The 23,495-nt window shown below is 37.0% G+C and overlaps 1 protein-coding gene across 27 annotated transcripts in view; it reads left to right on the forward strand.

Moving 5' to 3' along the window:
* The window catches only part of WDR7 (WD repeat domain 7), a 355,090-nt gene that overhangs the window by 290,440 nt on the left and 41,155 nt on the right, over positions 1–23,495 (forward strand). The gene's annotated exons all lie outside the window — the stretch shown is intronic.

Here is a 23,495-nt window from a genome sequence, read left to right on the forward strand (position 1 = left end):
TAATAAATAGTACCAAGTCATAACTTCTTATGTTTCATTGTAGCATTTATCAATGCTGATATATTCAACCACATTAGAAATTCTGTCCAGCTGTGTTAGATTGATATATTCAGCTGTGTTAGGAATTTCTGGAAGGAATATAAAGAAATTCATAAGGACGTGGCTAAAATTTTAAAGTCTCTTAAATTTAATAGACAATTAGTTCTCCAAAAGCTTCCCTGGCTGCTTTCCATGAAATAGTTCTAAGAGAGGGTAATCAGGTGTTGGGGGTAAAAGTTTCGAGGGTCGGACGAGTTTAGGGGATACCATTTGAATGTGAAACATGTTTCCTTCCGCTTGCCTTCTCCAAGTCTCTAACGTGTAAATGTGTGTCGTACATTTCCTGGGAGTGCCTGGGGTATGCACCGTTTGCCACACGTATGTAACTTGAATGATTTTTTTTGTTTAAGACATTAACTTCTCATTGATGACTGTTTCTTTGCTCTGAACGCTCACTTTGAGCAGTGAAACCACTCTGAATACTTAAAAACTAAGTTACATGTTTATAATCTCTCCTAAGAGATACAGATACTTCAAATAGCATTTTCAGAATCTCTTTTGGTGAGACATTTTTAAAAATTAGAGTATATTATTACTAGCAGTTTTGAGAGAAATAAACTGCAAACATCTACAAGATAAAGACAGAAGAAAAATAAAACAAAATACACATTTCTTTATAGTTTTCTTCCTCCTAAGTGGTCTCAGTGAAGATCTTGGTAACATGCAAAATACATAAATAATTTAAATATCTTATTCTTTTTAATTAAATTACTTGAGATATCCTTATTAATCAAAGACGTTCTTCCTTAACAGGAATTTGTAGTGTCATTCATATTCCATTTTATTTTCTGTACATCATTTCGGTACATTTTAGTATCCCCATGATTTTTTTCTACCTCAGCTTCTTGATTTTGGTACCCAGAATTATCATTAGTGTTATTATTGAATCACTTTTACCTTCCACTTCTGTGTGAAACTGAGGGTTGCCCTTTCACTCATCATTCAGAACATGAAAACAAAGCTAAATCTCTAAAATCAATCTTAACTATTTTTACCAGTTACCGGTCATATCCAGTGACAGTGAGCTCTTAAGGGATTCTCTTAATTCTTTTATGGTGTTAGTGTTGTAGTGTTTGAAATAAGTGAGTCAGCAGTTGAAACAGAATGCACAAGTATGGTCGGCATGTTTAGAAGTGATGGTTTAGAGGTGAGTCAAAGGACTAGGAGATTGGAATAGGATGCAATAAAGTATTTCTGGAGTTAGCTGTTGGAGTCAGTTAACAGAGTGGGACAATTTTCCTAGCATGAGCAAAGACATGGAGATATGACATAAAACATGTAGAGGGATAATTAGTAAATTCACTGGACTCTACGGGTAGGGTTCCAATTAAGTGGGAAGATAGGCATATCCACCTAACTGTGGAGAGTCACGACTGGTGGGAAAATCTGCTATGGCGTCCCCATGATGCCAGAGACAGAGAATAACCATGGGCCCACTGGAAGTGGAGAACCCATGACCAGGGCCTGGAGAGAGTCACATAGGTTCCCTGTCATTGTTTTTAGGCTGGTTGATAAAGATAGAACAGAAAAATTCAATCCCTTTCCCTTACCTTTTGGCATTGGCTTTTTTTTTTTTTTTAATCAGTTTTCTTTCCACCTTCTTTTCCCAAACTAGAATAGAAGATTATGCAAAGCCACAGGATAAATGTGCATATCTGTCTGGAACATGCATTTTACTTACAATGGTTCACAAACTATTGTTCCAATCTGCCGGCTGCTTATTTTAGTAAATAAAGTTTTACTGGAGCACAGCCATGCTCATTTGTGTAAGGATTGTCCGTGGCTGCTCTCACACTGTAACGGCAAAAGCTGAACTGTTGTGGCCAGCAAAGACCAGCCACATATATGGTCCACGAAGCCTGAAATATTAATTCTATGACCCCTTTCAGAAAAAAGTTTGCTGACTCCTGACTTAGACAATTGTGGATGAAGAGTTAACTAATTTAACTGAAAAGTGATTTAAAACAGTGTACTGTAATATAGTGAAGAAAAATAGAAACTTGTGTGTCTTGAATCCCATCTCCACCACTTGTTAATTTCTCATAACCTTGGGAAAGTTTCTTAATTTCTCTGAGCCAAAGTTTCCTCACTGTAAATAATGATAGAAATATTTCCTGTTACTGTGAGAAGTAAGGTAGTTTATGTAAAATTCTTAGCACAGTGTCTGCGAAGTATTCCATAAATGCTGGTTATTATATTAAAATAAACTTGAAAATATGTTACATTGCAATTAAATTACATTGGTTTTAGAGAATTTTAAAGATTCAGTTTGAGACATCAGGATGTTTGTAGCCTCTCGGGGCCGGGCGGGCGCACTCCTCAGTTAGGAACGTTAGGTGAAGGGAGGCAGCGCTGCCTTAGGCCAGGCGTAGATTTCCTTTCCCAAGGCTGCTCTCGCCTGTGGTGCTAGGGCTGAATCTCGACTGATTGTGGAAGTCAGAAACTTTGATGCAGTTCCATAGTTAAAATCCTGCTGTGCTGCTGACTGCGTTTTTACTTGGCAGCTGCTAGCAATTTAGGAATATACCTGACTCGATTTTTGCTTAATTTAAAAAAAAAAGTAACTCCCTCTGAAGTGCTTAAATTTTGTTGGCGGGCAGTGATCTTGATAAGCAAGCTAATTGAGTTCCATGAATCTTTAGAGCTACAGGTGTGTGTTTGGTTAACATCAATGGAAATCCTCCCTCTAGCAATAGTTGCTTTTGGTTTGGCAGACTTGATACTCTCACTGATTTTCCAATCCTTTTTGAGCACATTCTTGGTAATAAATAACTACTGGCTCTGTGCAAGATTCTTGCAGGCTCACATAAGCTAGTTTTCCTTATGAGGTTTGTCCTGTCACTTGGAGGTATCTGATCCACTGTGGTAAACCCTAGGCACTTGTTTTCTTTCTTTTGGCATAGTGCTACAAAAAAGGCAGTGATATATGAGAGAAAGAAAGTGTGGCTGAAGGCTTATCTAAATCTTAAATTAGTAAAACTACTTTATTATTGGAAATTTTAAGTAAGTTCCTTAAAGAACTCATTTTTGAAGCCCCATATTTTCTGATGCCTGGTATATAGTAGATGCACAATAAAATACATGTTGATCAAATAAAACACACTGAGTCTTTGGGATAAAAAATATAAAATATGATATGGTAAATGAAAACAAAGTATACCTTAATTATAACAAAAATATATTTTAAATTTGGGTATAGTTATATTTTGGTATGTCAGAATCACCTCATCAAATTGTTGTTTCTCTATAAGGGATAATAGAATATCTTTTCAGAAATAGCGTAGAGAACTTCTGATGAGTCACAAAAGATATACATGTATGTTTCTGTAGTGGACCATGACCAGGCCTGCCATAGGCCAGATAACGAAAGGAAAAAATAGAAGCAAAGATTGATTGTACGTATAGAACTGGCAACTGAGGTCTATCTATAATCCTGTATAAAGCAGGAGGTAAGTTCTAAAAGGCTGATGTGTGCCCCGTCACAACGAGCTGCAGGTTGAGCTCCTCTGGCCTTGCACATTCCTTGCTCCGTGTGAATGGCTACCTTGACTTTGAATTTCAGATGTGTCTCCATGAGGGAGGAGACCACAGGGCTTCACTTCCTTCACTTACTTTACCCCTATCTTCTGAGTGTGCTCTGCCCTGCCCCTTTGCTAATTCAGTAGTATTGAAGTGAAAGCAACCCTGAACTCTGTCCAAATCCATTTTAGCTTGTGTCTTTAAACCTTGATTCATCCCGCTGTTGTCCAGCCTGGCTTACCTTCATTCTTCGGCTAACAAGACTTCACTGACTGGTCCAGCCATGGTGCTACATGCAGGCATCTGCCAAGCATCTGCTTAAACTAATGAGAAAACCAGAAAAACCACAACTACCTCAAAGTGAATATTGAATATGAGGAAGATTGCCTCATTGTTTTCCTATAAAGCTCCTCTTCCCTTGTTCCCATTTTTCCTCAACTGCAAAGTAATTTTGAGAACTAGTCTTATTAGCTTGTGGGGAGCATCTAATTCATTCATTGTGGCTCCTGGGCATGAGTCCTGGAGCAAATGTAATTTTGGGGAATTATGTTTAAGAAAAAAATTAGAGGCTTGTGCAAAATATATATATAATATATAGAAAATATTATATAAATATTAAAAATTTCATTAGCTTCATGGTAAATCTATCTTTACTGGCTTCGTTTAAAAAAGCATTTTGTAACCCTTTCTGTAGCTACCATTCTACCTCTCTCCTTTCTCTTACTATTTTATGTATTGAATGACTGGTCTATAGCATGCCCCCTGTCCCACACCTTCCAGCTTTCACCTTTACAGGGTGAGTGAAACCACACACTCAAACATCACTGGGATTCTTTTGCCACACTATTAGCAAGGTGTCCCTTGACCCCTTGGTGTAGTTTAATATAACTGACTTTCCTCTCTCTAGAATTCTGTCTTCCCTTGACTTTCGTTGCACTATGATTTGTCTTGATTTTCATTTTATCATATCCTTAGCTGGAGTCTTAATTTCTTGGGGTATCCTAATGTTATTATTCCATTTAATCAATTCCGTATTATTACATTGATAATAACAATAATGTTATTATTTCACTGCCCAGAGCATAGGTTTCTTCATTCATCTGTTCTGTTTCCTGACTTCGGCTAAAAATCCATGCGTTATTGTTGACCCCAGCTAGTCCCTCTGAGCAGTTAAGACAAATCAGGTCAATGGGCTGGGCCCAGCCTAAACTCCAGCCTTGTGGCTTTTGACTATCTACTAGACATTTACATTTAGCTATTTCGTCATTGTCTCAAATTCAGTGTGTTGGAAAATCTCTCCAACCCCTACTTTCTACCAGCATCTTTTCTAACCTACCTTTTTCTGTTAATAGCACAGTAATATAATGACACCACAATTCATCCTACCTCTCCTCTACCCGTCTATATACAGTCACTGAGTTTAGTTAACTTTCTTTAGCTGTATACCTGAAATCTACTGTTTCTTCTGCTAATAGCCTGAAGTAAGCCCTTAACCTGTTCTTCAAGGCCTTTGAGATTCTGCCTTTGATCATCATACATAATCCCCTCCTCCTTCCAGCTACATTTTATTCAATAACACCTTCCTCTGTTGTTGCCTATCATGATCCTCTCCCAGATTACATAGGAAGCATTCAAAAATATCTCTTGGGTGATTTGTTGCAAACACACTGAAGATTGAGAATTACTCCTTTTCAGTTATATTTGTCTTTAGATTATATTGAAATATCTGACCCCACTGAGTATGTGCAGTTAATATATACTCATAGGTAAAGCACTCCTGGTGAACAAAAATGCTGAGGATAACCCACATTAAAATAATGAATATTGGCTCTTTTTCATTAATGTTTCTTTTGAAATTTGTTTTTGACCATCTTTTGAATTCCTTACACCCCTTGTAAGTTATACAACCCTCTCACATTCTTTATTTGTACCCATATTTATGATTCACATAAATTATAATTATTTCTTTGATGGTATTTGTAATATACCAAATTTAATGTTAAATTCAACTAGCAAGTTATTTATTTCCTTTTCCTTGCTCAAGAAGGCAGCATTAGAGTAGATTCTGGAGCCAGACTGCCAGGGTTCAAATCCTTACTCAGGACGTAGTAGTTTTAAGCAAGTTACTTAAATTCTTTGGGCTTTAGTTTATTCATTTATAAAATGGGCACAATAACCTTCATAACACTGTATTGTAAAGATTAAAAGACTAAATATCTGTAAAGGAAATGTCAGTCAAAGTAAGTGCTTAAAAACTGTCGTAGTTATTATTTCGTCACTGGTTAAGTAAGGTGTGATCTGTCAGCCCGTCCTCCTGCTGCTGTGTGTACGACTTCACAGCAGCAGGATCTGATACAATTTCTTAGGAATTTTTTCTTTTTTTGCTGCTCTGTTTTCCAGGGTCATTTGATTAATCTTACAAGTAGAATGAATAGAATGTCAAACCAAGTAATTAGCACATCTTAAGATACTTAATGATCTGTCCTCACCCATCTATGTTTAATAATTCTTCCTTTGTCTATCCTGATTTTTTCCATAGCATTAATCTGTTGTCCTACTGATAAATTTTTCTTTAGTAATTTTTTGAAATCATTGTAAATATTAGTTTTAATGTTGCTGCTATATTAAAATCTTTGAGATTTTAAGATGAGATTTCTGAGATGAAAAATCTTTTCATTTTTGAGTCCAGTATTCTCAACTGCTGGCATACCTGTCACTCCTAGGCCCATCTGTTTGCATATATTTAAAGTCTTAAATTAATTAACTGCCACTGGGTTTTTTCCAAGTACTTTATTACTGTCTAATTTTTCACATCTATTTTCTTCACCATCCTTTTTAAGATATAAAAGATTAGATCAGTTCAGCAGTTTTATTGTTATTAATTTTCAGTTTCTCATTTGTCAGATGATATAATTTTCTGTGTAGTTTCTCTTGTTTTCAACAGGGATAGTTGTGAATATTCTCTTTCTTTCTCTCATTTGCATATCTTATTATTTATCCCTTCATTATTTATCTATTTAAATTTGGTCTAGTTTATTTGTAAACTTACTTTTAATGTAAATCACAAGGCTTTTTTGCTGCATTGGTGGCTGTTTTTGTAAGTCAAAAGGAAACTATAGTTAGAATCTTAAGGTTTGTTGTTACCTGATTTTTATTAGGTTTGTAGTTGGTCTAAAATTTTTTCATTCTGCTTTATCTCCTTATCTGGCAGGCTATGGCCAGTCCACAATCAGTTTCTCCTTTTTGTCAACATGATGCTTCCCATAACAATTTTTTTTTCTGATGAAAGTATTTTGTTTCCATTCGCAATAGTAATGATCTGTTGATACCTAGCCAGTCAAAATTGAGCAGTTTGTATAATTTCCATCCCCGCATGAGAAGTCTAGATATAACGCTTGAACGCTTGGCATTTACATGAGAGCAAAGGAAGAGGAAGACATGTAGCAGCTGGTGAAGGAGGAAGTCCACCTGTCTTTTTCTCTGGCATTCCATCTTTTTCCAAAATGAAATATGTTGATTGCTTCTTCAGGTTATAAATGTAATTTATGCTCATTTAAAAAAATAACATCAAACAATAACAAAATATTTAAAGTGAAAAGTTCAAGTTCACTATAACCTGTCCCTTAGAGTTAACTCCTGTTTAGCTGTGTGTTGTAAATGTTTTGTGAATCTTGTTTCTGTGATGTACAAATATTATTCCCTCCTTCTCCCCAATAATTTAGTAGTTTTCTGCAACCTGTTTTTATTTTTTCTTAACCATGTGTCATCTCTGTGAGTCCATACAACTCCTTCAATAATAGCAACTATGTATTGAGTGCCTACTGTTAGCTGTAAACAAAACCAGCATGGATCCTGCCCTCATGGAGCTTCTATTCTAGTGAGTGAAGACAAACAAGGAACTACACAAAATATCAGACAGCGGTATGATAATACAAAGGGACGACAGGCTACCTACTTTAGATTAGGTACTCAGGGGTGAGCACATTGAGGGGGTGGCGCTTAACCTGAAACTGTGCAACCATCAGAAGAAGAGAGTTATAAGGACAAGGGGCAGTTAGTACAAAGACTAAGATGGGAACAACTTTGAAAAAGTTTGAGGAACAGAAAGAAGGCAAGGGCAGTGGGCGTTTTGTGAGCAAGTGGAAGATGGATTTGGATGGAGTTGGATAGAAAGGCAGGGATCCGATCATGGAGGCCAGGTTGGAAACTCAGATTTTATTCTAGGGTTATGGGATACCATTAGAGAATTTTAAGCAGAGAAATTATATGATCTGTTTTTTTTTATAGTTACTTTTTGATTGTTGTTCTTGGAAGGCTTTTGTTCTTTATTTCACAACATTGGAATCATAATAAACACACTACTTTGCAATTTTTAAAAAATCTTAGTAGTATATCATAGCTAGACTTCCAGGCCAAAAACCATTGCTCTAACATGTTCTTTATAAAATATAAAATACTGTATTCAACTATTTTTCTTCTAATGAAATGTTCATATTAAGTCCAGATTTGTGTTCCTACAAATGAGGCTGCAGTAAACATCTTTGGATATACATTGGTATACACCGGTGCTTTTCTCTCTGTAGGATAGATTCCAAAAAGGAGAATTGCTTTGATCCTTTTTTGTTTTAAAAGATTACTGGATACTGAGCTGGGACTAGGGTTATTGCAGTAGAGACAGAGAAAAGTGGACAGAAAGGGATATGTTTTCCAAGTAGAGCCAACAAATCTTAATGGTTGTTCAAATGTAGGGTGCAGGGTAGGGGAGATAAGGGGGAGGCAGTGGTAAGAGAAAGAGAAGAATTTAAGGGTGACTCAGATTTGAGTCGTGAGCAACCACATGGATTATGGTGCCATTAATGACGAGGAGAAAAGCAGGCTAGGAGTAGGGATGGAGGTTAAGACTTAGGTGTGGGTCATATTAAATCTGAAGGGCTACTTTAATCCATTTGAATGACTACGTAGTATTCCAACATACAGATGTAGGAAAATTCATTAACCAATCCTCTGTCAGTAAACATTTAACCCCCACCCCCAAATTTCTCACCATTATAAACAGTGCTACCTCAAACAGCTTTATTTATATAACTTTTTGTGCTTATCTGATTTTTTTTATAGTACATTCCTGGATATACAATGCTAGGTCAAAAAATCTTACATTGATTGTCAGAATGCTCTGAAACTATTTCCCCAAAGTTTATAAGCCGTAGGTTTCTCCACGCACTCCCTAATATTCCTGTGACTAATGGAATGACTCTTGAACCACAGTTATTCTTATAAAAAATGAAGCCCCACGGTTGATCTATTTTGCCTCCTTTATTTGTCATCTTAGACAACAGATTGTTTATTCATTTATTCATGATTTATTACTTATAAAAAAATGTATGATGGCTCTTCTCTATGCCAGACACTGTATTATATGCAAAAGATCAAAAAATAAATATGAACTGTTTCTACCCTCAAGGAACTTACAATCTAGTATGGAAGACAGACAGAAACCCATAGTTGACATACTATGATCATCCTTTCCAGGAGGGTAGTCTGGTGTGTTGTGGGAGAACACAGGAGGAGCACCGGCCCGGATTTGTTTAGGAGTCTAGGGAGAATGGTCTGGAAGGGCTCTCTAAAGGAGAAGACATCTGAACTTAGCCATTAACAATTAGGAGTTAGGGAAAGAAGGGGAAGGGCAGGGGACATTATTTCAGGCAGAAGGCACAACATCTGCAAAGCCCAGAGGAACAAGAAAGCCCAGGGGAAGCATGCTTATCAAAAACTACAGAAGTTTTTCCTGATACATGTGAATGGCACAAATTACAGCAATTTTCAAATTGGCATTATACTGGGAAGTACACAAATCTTATGTGAAAAACAGTTGTTCTGATAGATAAGTAGAGACACCTCCTAGCTGTGATTTATTAAATGCTAAGTCAGTAACATAGATTTTATAAATAAAGTTACATACTGTTAGCAAAATGCTAAAGAAATTATACTGGCATTTTCTATTAACTAACAGTATTTTTAGGAAAAGAGGGGCTTGGCAAGATATGAAAATGTTTTCAGCATGGGATATAAAGCATTCTACTGAAAATAAACCAGTGTAATCTTCTATAGTACATTTAATTCTGGCAAGCATTCTAAGGCTACTATATATCAAAAGAAAGCTGGTATTCAAGGCTCAACGGAAATGTCAGCAAACACACCTATATTAACAGAAGTTTGGAAAACAATGTGTTCTTCTCTCTAAAAATAACAAAGATTTTACTTCTAGTTAGGAGGAGCAATGGACCTTAGGGATCCAGTGGACAGTAAGATTGATGTTTCTTTAAGGCAGAGTCTTGAAGCTTCAGGCACAGTTTTCACTGAGAAGTCTATAACGCTTATACATCAAGAACACTTGTGTGGTGATTGTAAAAGTTGCAGGAAGACTTGACCACAGTACTTAGTCAGACAGCGACATTTTAGGTATTTTCTTCCTGCTCTTCAGCAGCTGATTTTATGGCAGGTGCTTCCTATGGCATTCTGGAGCAACAACCAGAAATATGGCGTGAGGGGCGTAGTAAGATGAATGGTTGGAGAAGACAATGGCTTCCTGACAATGTGTTGAAGAATTACCTAACAAGCTCCCCATTTTAAAAGTGGAATGCTGTTTAGAGAAGAAGTTCTAGGAAGAGAAACACATATCTGGAACAATGCTTGAAATCAGATCCTCGTTTATTTTGAAAGTTTTAAAATTTTAAAAGAATATTTTTAACTGACTGTGTAGCGGAGTAGTTTCCTGTTGTTTATTTAGTCACCACTCACTGAGTATTTCTTATATCTGTGTTATACTTTGAACAGCAGTATTCAAGATTTTTGCACCAAGAAAGAAAATTAAATTCTTGGTAATATCTCTAATTGGAAATACATGAGACAGAGTTCTACTGTTTACAAATCCAACAGTTATTACAATATCCCTGCAAAAACATTAGTTAGACTAAAATTTATTTTGGTTCTCAGAATTCACTTCATTTTTCATCTACATTTCTCAGTGCCGTTCAATTTCCTTCCTAGCCCTTCTCTTTCCCCTCAACGTATTAAAAAAATGAAAGTATAAATGTCTATTCCACATAAATTTAATCCACAAAATTAGAAAGTATTAGGTAGGAGAGTCACAGTACGTTAAGTTCATTTTGGACTCACTGCCTTGTATTCTTTATTGTACGGTATTTGAACAAGGCTTGGCGTAGAGTTCAGTAAATATGAATCAGAAGTACTCTAAAACGTATATAATGAGGACATCAGTCTGTAGTTTATGATAGATTCTAAAGAGATGTTGATGACCATTTAAAGGAGCTGCTTGTCAAAATTTGGTAGCTCCTATCTCAAATGGAGCTCCTAATGGAGCTCATGTCTAGTGGGAAGGAGGCAGACACACAGGTGCCGTGAAAACCCACAGCTCCAGCACTGTCAGCACCAGCAGTTGCTCAGTTAATCAAAAATGTTGCTCAAGTGTGGAATCATGTAAAATGGTATCTATCTTAGCATTCATTTTAATTTAAGTCTTATAAAGATAATTTTATTTTCCATCTCTTTTGATGTAAGACCAAGGTCTTATCTTTATTGGTCCATCGATTACAGTTCTGGAACATTTTTCTTCCTAAACCATACCTGCTTCTGTTTCTTTAAGTGGATTGAAAAATTGAAAATACTTACAAACCAGTCTCAGAGTATAATCCTAGATGTTTATGGTTTTTCCGGTTTTTTACAGTTGTCTCACTTACTCCTAATTTCATGAGTGTGCATATGTTTTTATAAAGCCTTCTTCCCGCTCATATTTTATAGTTTTGTTTTATAATTAATTTAACTACATATTTATATTGACAAGCACAGCTAGCATAGCTTTGGTTAACTACAGGACACAGAGCTCACCTGGTGGAAGCAGTAGCAAGTGGGCCTATTAGCCACTGGCATTCCCCACGTGGTGGGCATCAGTCAGGATATTTTACAGAAGGAATAGAGAGTATTGGATAACCCCAACAGTCAGTAAAGTGGAACTCAGTTAAGAGATATTGTTATAATACCTTCAATACATGGAACCTACAAGTATTTACAGGCACTATGAAATGCAGAAGACAGTCACTACTTGGGTGAGCAAGGTATTTATAGTCTAGTAAGGATCACAGAGATGAAGCAAATAAGTGCAGTATAGTGTTTCGGTGCTGCAATAGAATGTGACAGACCACAAAGGAGATGGGAAATCCTATGGAGGTAGGAGAAAAGAACGAGAAAAGTTCATGAAGAAAGAGCTATTTGAGCTGAATCTTGAGTAGGTGTTTCATAGGTACATATGGAAGAAGAAAACTTTTCAGGGAGAGGATGAAGCATCAACAAAAGCATAGAGACATTATTTAGCTTATAGTGCATTCCGGAAACCAGAAGGTTTTTTGCTATGCCAAGAGCAAAGATTGCAAAGGAGTGTGGCAGTGTGATAGAAGAGGAGAGAGACACAGCCTAGTAGTTAAGGGATGAGGTCATGGTAAGCCTTTCCTGGATAGATTACTTGACAGTTTCGTGTCTCATAGGTCAGCAGTGACAAACACAAATGCCTGCAGAGACCAAGCAGGGATCATAAATTAGTACAACAAGGTGAGCCCTCTTGGTTTATCTTTCATTTTTCATTTTTGATAGCACCATCCAAAAATATTTCTTTCTTTTTAACACTACTCTGTATTTAAAAAAAAATAAAACAACAGTGTAAACTCTTAATAAAATGCCAACTAATATTCTACTTGAGCGTTAGGGATAGAATTGGGAGGAGTGGGGACTATGGTCGACTGGAGAGCACATGCTCCGTGTAAAGGGATCAGCCTTGTCTCAGATCCTGTCAATTGGTGCCATGAGGAATTATGAACCTAGTGTTGCCTGATCTTCTGATTTTTCAAGATAAGCTGAGGGGCCAGCCCGGTGGCGCAGCAGTTAAGTGCGCATGTTCTGCTTTGGCGGCCCAGGGTTCGCCGGTTGGATCCCAGGTGCGGACATGGCACTGCTTGGCACAGCATGCTGTGGTAGGCATCCCACATATAAAGCAGTGGAAGATGAGCACGGATGTTAGCTCAGGGCCAGTCTTCCTCAGCAAAAAGAGGAGGATTGGCAGCAGATGTTAGCTCAGGGCTGCTCTTCCTCAAAAAAAAAATCAATAAGCTGAAAATCTGAGTTTTTGTTTAAAAACCTCCCAATTTTTAAATGCTAGTGACTGATTTTTAAAGTTTTTAGAGTATATAAATCAGTACTATGCCATGCATGTTAGTTCATTCAGAGAAACCATTTGAAAAGGTTTAAGCAGGGGAGCAACAGGATCAGATGTTCTGCTTTGGAAGGTCAGGACTGCAGAGGATGGGTTGAAGGTTTGCCTTTTGAGGCTTTGGTACCAGTCCAGGCAAGAGTAGATCAGGGCTTGGTTGGTATCAGTGGTGACTGGGTGAAAAACAGGATGAAGTAGAGCGAGTAGATTATGAAAAGCCTTAAAACACAATATTTTACATATATACACTAAGTTAAAATATAAATTGATGCCATAATGAACAAGTAAAAGCAGCTTTTTTGTGTGTGTGAGGAAAATTGGCCCTAAGCTAACATCCATTGCCAGTCTTCCTCTTTTCGTTGAGGAAGATTAGCCCTGAGCTAACATCTGTGCCCATCTTCCTCTATTTTGTATGTGGGACGCCTCCACAGCATGGCTTGAAGAGCGGTGTGTAGGTCTGCACCAGGGATCTGAACCTGCGAACCCCAGGCCACCGAAGCGGAACTCATGAACCTAACCGCTACACCACTGGACTGGCCCTAACATATTATGGAAAAAAAAAAAAAAGGATGGGCTGTATGTATGAACTGGTAGGGAAGACAGATATGTAGAAGGAAAGATTTAGTTTCAGCATAGAGAGGAATTTTAAAAATAAAAATTGTGGAATTGTTGGAAAGATTCAATAGTTAGGATATTTCATCTACAAAGTAACAGAAGCTACAAAAGAGGCTTTAAATTAAAAAACTTATTATTTCCTGTAACAAAACATCCAGAGGTAGCTGGTGAAATGAGTAGCTCAGTGGTATCGGCAGGGGTTGTGGTCTTCCCATCTCTGTGTTCCACTGTATTCAGTGTGTTGGTCTCCTAGGCTGAACTGCCTCAAGGTGCAGGGTGGCTGCCACAGAATCAGCAATCTATAGAGAGGATACCATCCAGAGGCAGAAAGAAGTTTTAAGAACAAGTACACCCTCTGAGAAAGGCTGTTCTCATGTCTCAATTGACCAAAATTGCATCACAAACCCATGTTTAAAACTGTTGCTGGCAAAGAGAATGGAATTATCATGACTGACTAGTTGAGATTCACTTCTGAGATAGCAGAAGGCTGTCACCCTCCCTGAGCACAGGGGATTGGCCTGAGGAAGGCCACCAACATTTGCCTCCCCAGGGGAATTTGGTAACATCTTCCCTGGAGCAACATCAGATCTGATGAACAGGAAAAGAGGGTTGATGGCAGACTGCCCTTGCACGCGCTATCTTTGAGAACTTGAACAAGTCACTGGCCCTACTTAAACCAGTTTCCCCACCCCTAAAGTGGGAATATTGTTAGGTCCTCTGGATTCGTTGAGCTCACGTGTGTAAGATATTTAGTTTCATGACTTTTATGTTTTAACTGCTCAATAAATGGTGGTGGTGGGTTGATTAAAAGTCATCTTTAAAGGTCAGTCTAGTTTTGAGTTCCTGAGTTTGAAAGAGAACTTTTTGTCTTGGTTTGAGAACAAAACTCGGGGCCAGCCCGATGGTGCAGCAGTTAAGTTTGCCCGTTCTATTTCAGTGGCCCAGGATTTGCTGGTTTGGATCGTGGGTGCGGACATGGCACTGCTTGTCCAGCCATGCTCTGGCAGGCGTCCCACATATAAAGTAGAGGAAGATGGCACAGATGTTACTTCAGGGCCAGTGTTCCTCAGCAAAAAAGAGGAAGTTTGGCCGCAGATGTTAGCTCAGGGCTAAGCTTCCTCAGGAAACAAAAAACAACTCTAACCAATAGGAAACATTTAACAACTAAATAGGCTAGTAATAAAGTTACTTTAAAAGTATCAGCTTTCCCCTTTATTCACACAAAAGTAGTGAGTTGGGATGGAAAAGAACAGGATAAGCCTCAGGAGATCTGCCTCTGATCCCTTCCCCTGCCCTGTCGGAGGCCAAGGGCCCCTTCCCTTCACTGCGTTGGAAGGAGAGGATTGCCCTTGATTTCCTTACGCTGTCCCTCATCCCTTCCAGCTCAGCTGACTTTTGCTTCTGCTTCAGAGCTCTGAACAGCCACACTGGAAGACAGAGTAGGTGCTTAGAAATAACTTGCGTTTATTCATTTGAGTGTTTATTTAAGCAATTCTGCTGTTCCCTAAATTTACATCTTTATCTAGAATCTTCATTAATAAGGAGAAAGGTATTAAAAACATAGTTTACTTTAAAAGGAATGACAGGAGCTAAAAAACATCTCTATAATGGCCACTACACCAAAGGAAATGCTTCTTTCTTCTATGTCCTGAGAGTGTCCGTTTGTAGTAATCAGAAAGCCAGCTCCCTTAAGCCTCTTGATCTTTAGGCAAACATCACAGCATATGGCATTGTTACCATGTTGCTGTAATTTATGTAAATGTGTTGTCAGAGATGAATTAAAACTTAAAGTTGTAAATCTACAAGGACACAGCTATAACTCACACAGATTTATTGCTTATAGACACGTATATCAAGCCTCTGGAATTACTGCCTCTACTGTAGACAGAGGTTAAAGAAGAAGGTAACAACTTACATGCCATTATACATACACAGCAGTTTGTCATTCATTCGTAGTGGTATGAATACAAAATACAGCAGGTGGACCATCCTTCACCCAACACCGTCTAATTGGCAAATTTCAGCAGGAATACTGAAAGACAGATCACCAAACAAGGAGTCCGAAAATTTAGTCTTGGACCCAGTTACTAACTTTGTTACTTAACTTCTCTGAGCCTAAGTTTACAGGTACAAGACTATTTTTTAAAAACCTATTAGTACCACCCCAATACAGTCTGCATAATATTTGTGAGGTATCCATACATTCATTCATTCATTCATTCAACAAATGTTTATTGAGCGCCTACTCTATATATCAGGCACACATTATTTTTTTAGGCTGAAAGAAATAATTTAGTCCAACATCCTTATTTTTGAAAAAAAACAAAGTGAGGCCAGAAAGATGAGGTGCTTTACAGAAGGATGTGAAGGGGCATTTGAAATTGCAAAATGTATACAAGGGGAAATAATTATTCATTGCAATACGAGGCCAATATCTCCTTTATATGATGATGTATGTGTGTTTAGCTCTCCATGGATGTTTCCATCTGTCTAGGAGTTCCTTTTATATAGATTCAGTGGGCATTGTCATTTAGCATTGTTCTTTCCAAACCAGATGACATATCAGAATTATGTAGGAAATTTCAAAATAGATTCCTCCTACCTCAGACCTTCTGAATCAGAATCTCTGAGGCAGGGACTCAGATATCTACATTTTTATAGGGTGCTCCCAGGTATTTCTAAGGCAGACTAGAGTTGAGAAACTCTGAGTTTACCAAATAAAATAACAGCTTCTATGAGGAATAAGTAATGTGTGAATTATTGTGAATTACCATTTTAAGTCCCCATGGACTATAAAATCAAATAGTTTAAAAATAAGGACAAACAGCTTGCGTTAGGTCTAGAATCATATAGACTGAAGTGGGGCCTTAAGATGAGTGGAATTTGATGGGGGCAGTGGGGGTTATTACCATTGAAAAGGCAATGTAGCAACATTGAAAAAGACTTAGAGGAGAAAAATCCATCCTATTCCTCCCCCCTGGAGATTTTATGTTTATGAATTACTTATTTACATGTATAGCTATTTATAGGTATTTGCCGTCATAGTCTGTCTACGTGTCCTTATATTTGCTTTGAAATATTACGTGAAATCATAAAATTTCAGTTTATGAGATCTTAGTTACTCCTTTCTGTGCGGAAATTTCTCTGCTGTCCTGAGCTGATTGGAGGCCAGAGGTCGTAGATTTTCATATTTGCATATGAGAATTTTTCTGTTATGTTATGCAAGCCCACCCTGACAGAGCTTTAAGCAACTACTGTGGGGTACATATAACCTCCTTTTCTCTTCACAGGCCCTGTTCTGTTGAGTTTTCTGGTCTTCAAATTACAGCATGAGGGAGCTTTTACCAGATAAAATCACTAACAGAAAATGTGCTTACAGGAGTCACCAGTATCTTGTTCACCCCTTATAGCTTTGTCCCTAATTGGGAGTTTTCTCCAACTACTTAGATACAGCACACAATTCAAGATTTCTCTATCTCTGGATATCTCTCACAATCTGCTAGGATCCTTTCCCTTGCTGCAGCATCCATTCAAATGTATTAATTTAACAAATATTAAGTATTTACTGTGTACCAGCTACAATGTTAGTGCTACACACTATTGAAATAATACGTTTCTATGTAATGATTATGAGGAACTAAACTTCCTCCAGAGATATAATTGGAAGAATATTTTTAGCTGCCTTGCTTTTCCAAGTTGTGGATCCAGTGAAATTCCCATTATAAGAGCCACTTCTGTATTTGGGGAAAACACTAAGCATTTAGTTTGTCAATACATCCTTAATAATATGCTAAAAGAAATGATACACCAAAGAGATTTTATAGCAGAGTGAAAGAGACAAGACTGGAGAGATGGGCCAGAGCTAGGTCGCAGAGGCCCTTGAGTCATGAGGAATTTTGTTATTATCCTAAATGCGGTGGGAAGCCATTAAGAGTTCTAAGCAGGTGACCTGATCTGCTTTAACTGCTATGTGGGGAATGGATTGAAGGAAGACAAAAGTGGAAATGGGAAGACCAGTTACAAGGCTATTCCAGGCTAGCGATGACAAGTCTAGACATGTATGCGGACAATGAAGATAGAAATTGACTGATTTGAGATGAATTTGAAGATAAAATTGAACTCATGATAAATTTGGCATGCTAATTGAGAGAGTGATGTGTTGAGGATGATTCCCGGGTTTTTGGTGTGAGCAAGTGAATAGATGGGAAACATTGGGAGGGGAGCAGATTTGTGGAATAAGAGGTGGTAGAAAATTAATCACTCAGTTTTTGATGTTAATTTTTGAGATGCCTAGTAAACATTCATGTGGAGCTGTCAAATGCGTAGCTACATGCATGGCTCTAGAGATGAACATTTAGACATTATTGGCATGTTGATGTGTTTAGAGCCATGGCAGTGGATGAGTATATGGTGAGAAGAAAAGCGCCTGGGACAAAGCGCTAGAACACTTCAATGTTTAAAGATCAGATGGAAGAGATGCATCTGGCAAAAAACATAAGAATGGATGGTTTGAGGGCATGAAGGAAATCAGAAGACTTTGGTGTCTTTAAGACCTAAAGAGGAGACTCATGGAGGAAATGCTGCTGAAAGGTTAAGATAAAAATTAAGAGGAGTCTATCAGATTTGGCAACAGAAGGTCGTTGGTGACTAGAAAAGCAGCCTCAGGGCAGTAGTAGGGGTGGAAGCCTGGCAGTGGTGGAGCAAGGGGCAGCAGACTTGTGCAGACCACTCTTTGAAGAAGTGTAACTGGAAAATGAGAGGGAGAAGAGAGGTAGCTAGGAGTAAATGTGGCATCAAGAGAGTTTTGCTTTTAAAGATACGTATTTTCAAATGTGCTACAGAATATCTAACGACTGAAGGAGAACACCTGACACATGGTATACCAAAGTAAATCATTTAGCAATAGGAAAGGGTTTAAAACAGAGATGAAAGATATTGTTTTGGATTGGCCATAAAGAAAATACTCCTACATGTTGTCTATATACTGATATGTTAACTCTATTATTGTGAACCATTTTAATATAAATTTAATGCCAACCCAAGAATTCAGGTGGCATTAGGTCTCTGCTAATGAGAATAATGAAAGGACCATTAAGACAGACCTTTGAAATCAGATTAAGATAAAGAGCAAAAACTTCATACCTAACTTTAATAAGGGTCATTTGTCTAGGATTTTCAAAGACATGTATTACTTTAAAATTAGGTAGATTTCAAAAGCACTCAGCTTCTGAGTATTCTTAAATAAAATTTCTCAATAATCCTGTATTTCTAGGATTAAAGGGCATATCTTTTTCCCAAGACTGGAGCATTATTTGGCTTTATATATCTCTTATATATTTGACTTATCAAATATCTTTATATTTGATTGTAAATATATCATGGCCAAAGCATTCTTTTTATTTAGCAAGAAAGTGGTATCACTTTCAATGAGAACAGTTTTTAGAGGCTTTCTTTTAATTTTCTCTGGACAAGAGAGAGGTAGGTTCAGTTTGCATTTCTGAATTTTCACCAAGGAAATGCACATAGCCTTTTGAGCTTGAGCTATTTTGTTATAGTTTAGCCATCTCACTGAAGAAAGAGCTTCACTCTGATTTTTTACCTTTTCCATAAAACAAATAGAGAACTGTTTACAACAGCCTTTGTCTGGCTTTGGCATTGATTTTAAATCACCTGGATTGATCATGTGGTTATGGGACTTTAAAAAATCCCACCAAACACCAAAGCCTCTAAACACAATTAGAATTGAGAGGATTTTAATCTGGTAGCATTATGTTCATAGGAGTACATTTTAAATTATCCTTAACTTATGCTCATGTTAGGTGGAAAAAAGCACTGTCCTGATGTATAGTGTCTGGGGTTTTATAGATGCTCTCTAAGCACGTAGAAATGTTCCTAGTTTTCAAAATGAGGAAGCATCTAAAATCTGTCTGTCTTTGAGTGTTTCACTGCCTAAGCCGTTTCCTCAGCCAATAAGAGAAAAATATGCAAAGCAGCCAGCTGTCGTGTCACACACTCCTCAGTAGCAGGACTTAGGCAAGCTGATCTCAACCAGATTTGACAAAGAGGTGGAAGGTCTAAAATTAAATAGGTCGACACAAATTCTCTAATAATAGGTAGATGTGAAGGGACAACGAGGGATCCCATAGGAAAACTGCTTTTTCAAGACTGCTGATATTATTGCTTTCATTTCAGATTTCCCATCATCAGTGGCATCTAAGTCTGAACCACCTTATTTGATGATGAAACAGTTCCTACTTTTCACTAATTACTCTGTAGATTATCTCTATAAGGTTAGTGTTTTAACAAAGTAAATACTTATAAAGATTCAAACTATTTTAAGAAGCCAACTTTCCTTTCTTAAAGGCAGATATTTTCCTAGGACTTGCTATGTATAGTACTTCAATTTTGTTGTCATGGTGACTAGATAATATAACTTTTCAAAAATGGAAACCTGCTTTTAACCCTATTGTACCAACCTTCTGATGATAAATGTAGAGTTCAGAGTGGACAATTTATACTCAGTTTCTCTCCTAGCTAAAGTCTAAGTAACTTTACAGTCATCAGAATTGAATAATTACTCGCACACAGAGTGAACTCCCTGTCGGTCTCCTAATAGTAAAATATAGTAAGCCCCAACAAAGGAATTGTTTTTGAATTCATATTCTTTTAGTTATAAAACGTGTCCCCAGAATAATTATAATTTTAGGCTATTCTTAGGTAGCACCTTACTAAACAATACAATAGTATTTTCCTTAATACCTATAAATAATTGTCAGTGAATAAAAGAGAAAAGAAGCAAAATCTCTTATTAACGGGCTGAACAAATAGATCTCAGTCTTTTAAAGTGCAATTAAAATCCTACAAGAGATCAGTCCTTTGTTTCCTAAATTCACTTACAAGGCATTTGATGCATTTGTAGTTTTTTCTTTTTTAATATTCTTTTGGTATGATAACAATAGGAACATATTGTAATCCTTCCTGTGACATTATGTTGGAGGGAGGTTTTCAGTATTTCACGCTTGAGCTGGTGCACATTTTAATGCTTAAAGATGTTGTTTTGTCTGTTTGGGAAAAAAGAAACTTTGAGAAAAATAAGAAATAAACCTTAAAATGTTTTCCACTGTTCCTTTTTTCTTCATGTTTCAAGAAAGATGGCTTTAAATAGTAACTTAGAAATAACACCTAATGATTAACAGAATGATGGATGTGATGAATCACCTTTTTCTTGAGAAATAATAAATCAACATATTCCTACCCATAAATTTTTACTGAAAAATGTGAAATATTAGCATCATATATTTAACAAGGTGTCAGATACAAAAACTGTCGACAAAATGTTGCCCTCATAACCAGGAGAATACATTAAAATGTTATCTTCCCTTTTTGGAAGCAATTAAAATAATTCAAATAGAATTTACAATTTCCTAAATTTAGTGTAGTTTTGCTTCTTCTCTACTCTTTTAATAAGCATGGACATGATCTGCTTGAGCATTATCAAGATTACACCCCAAAGTGAAGAAAACAGAACCTCTTGATGTGCAATTTTTTACTCACAAAAATTTTGGTTAAACTTTAATTTTAGAATTATAAACTGAAATAATTCATAAGATCAGGTTTGCCCTTTTTATATGTAAGTAATTCCATCCTGGCCCCTGTTTAGGGAGCATTTTGTTTCCTTGTTCTGATTTCATTTTTAGGCAGACATCGTATTGAATTCTGTTTGGGTTTTTGGAAGCCTATTTGAAAGGCGAATTTGTGATTACATTAAGGGTTAGTAGGTTGTTAGTTGCACAGCAAGTTTGCTTTATTTCCGTATTGGGGGTGTTATTCCTAGAGTAGCCATAGTGTATTGTGGGAAGTGGAGCAGGGCAGTGTCCTTCCCTTGGCTGTATTGATTTGCCCTTCAGCTGTGTGCAGTGCAGAGAGAACCTCAGGCCTTGTTGTTGATTATCTACACAGTGTCTCTGGGAGCATTATTGACCCATTGCCGCTGACTGCCTGTGGCTCTTGATTTTTCACACCGTCTCCATGACACTCATAATAAAACGTACTGTCTTATTGCTGCTCGGCTCTGAGAGCCAACTGCTTCAGCCTTAGAACACCACAGTGTTTCTGGAGAACATTGATTGTGTGTGGGGTAAATTGTTGTAGCAATTTTAGCATTCTGTCTTGTGTAGTTTTAATAGCTACCTCTATAGCAAGATTCCACACACACTGTTACGTTTTTATTGTCTTAAAAAAGCCAGTACTAGCTCTGCATATATTGTTAACATGAAATTTTACATTATTAGTACAAAGTTAATTTTAAGACATTCTGTTATTGAAAAGAATATTCTGTATTAACATTATACTTGACATGTTATAGTATTCATTTTCGAAACATGTCACAAGTATTATGGTATGATTTGTTACTATAGTGAAAGTGTTTTGAAGTTTCTGATTGTATTTAATGAACATGTTTCTGATTTGCTATTATCAAAATGTCCTCCAGTATACATTTTAGCTTTTGGTAGAGTATCATGTTATAAGAACTAGGTAAAACCTTTCTTCTTAGTTATCCTGGAAGACTTTTTTCTATTTAAGCTGTAATTAGTGGAAAATGGATTTCTTTGAACATTATCTTTTTATTTTGTATTGGAGGTTTCATATGTTTTTATATCAGATTATTTTAATTTTTATTTTCCGTATATTTCCCAGTCCACAATTAGCATTAATAATTCCTGCGTACCCTAAGTGTTGATTTGTAGTGTAGCATTTCAAAAAGAGCTCAGAGATCCTGAGAAATAGGCTTTGATTCTGTTGGTACAGAGAGAATAAAATTTCTTAAAATTTCATGTTTCTCAAAGATACTTTAAATATTTTAGCCCACTGTAAGTACTATTGCCAATATAAACGGTAATAGAGCTCAAAGAGAACAATTACTCTGTTCTTTCCAGAAGTGTCTGGACATTTTTATAGAAAAGATAAGTCAAAGCAAGCGTTGCAGGTGAGGTTAATATTGTTGGTTATTTTTTATTGAAGTTGTTTGAGCGTGTTTTCATTGGTCAGAACAACCAAAAATTTCTTTAGCAAACCTATTTTCAGCAACCTCAGATTTGGGGAATTTTAATAAAGCTAATTTCTATTTATTAGTTTATGTCCAACTTCATGAATTCCCTGAACTAGTGTCTGTTTCAAAAATGTTTGCTATAGGGGCCAGCCTGGTGGCCCAGCGGTTAAGTGCACACATTCCGCTTCAGCAGCCCAGGATTCGCTGGTTCGGATCCCAGGTGCAGACATGGTACCACTTGGCACAGCATGCTGTGGTAGGCGTCCCACATATAAAGTAGAAGAAGATGGGCACAGATGTTAGCTCAGGGCCAGTCTCCGTCAGAAAAAAGAGGAGGATTGGCAGCAGTTAGCTCAGGGCTAATCTTCCTCAAAAAAAAAAAAAAAGGTTTGCTATAACATAACAATATGTTCAAATCAGTAGTAGCTTACCACTGGAAAATGTTAACTGACAATTTATAGCAGCAAGCTTTGCCATTTTATTTTTTAACATTTTGAAATCAGAATTCATTTGTATTGGTGGATTTAGTTCTTGTGTTTTCTTGTTTTGTCCAATTTTTGTTTCCGGGGATACATAGTTTTCTAAACGTATGCCTTTTAAGATACTAAACTGTCATAAAATAAGAATTTCTTAATTAAAGTTTTTAGCAAGCATTGCTGTTGGCTGGTGGGGGGGGACATAGCGTAGCCTCAGTGCACAGCCTCTGTATGACAGATCTGCACAAAACCCCAAGCAACTCAGTTGTCTCTAATTTGAATCTACTTGTTTCTCAGCTAATTTACTTTCGATTTATGTGCACTTGATGTAAATAGAACCCAATGACAGAAAAATCAGAGGAAAGGCATTCCGCTTCTCGTCCCTCCAAATTAGTGTTGTTCTTTTAAATTAAAAAATTAGTTCTCCTCCGTGATTCTGTGTGCCACACCTCAGGAAGTT

The sequence above is a fragment of the Equus przewalskii genome, chromosome 7 (genome assembly GCF_037783145.1).
Source record: "Equus przewalskii isolate Varuska chromosome 7, EquPr2, whole genome shotgun sequence".
Lineage (NCBI taxonomy): Eukaryota > Metazoa > Chordata > Mammalia > Perissodactyla > Equidae > Equus > Equus przewalskii.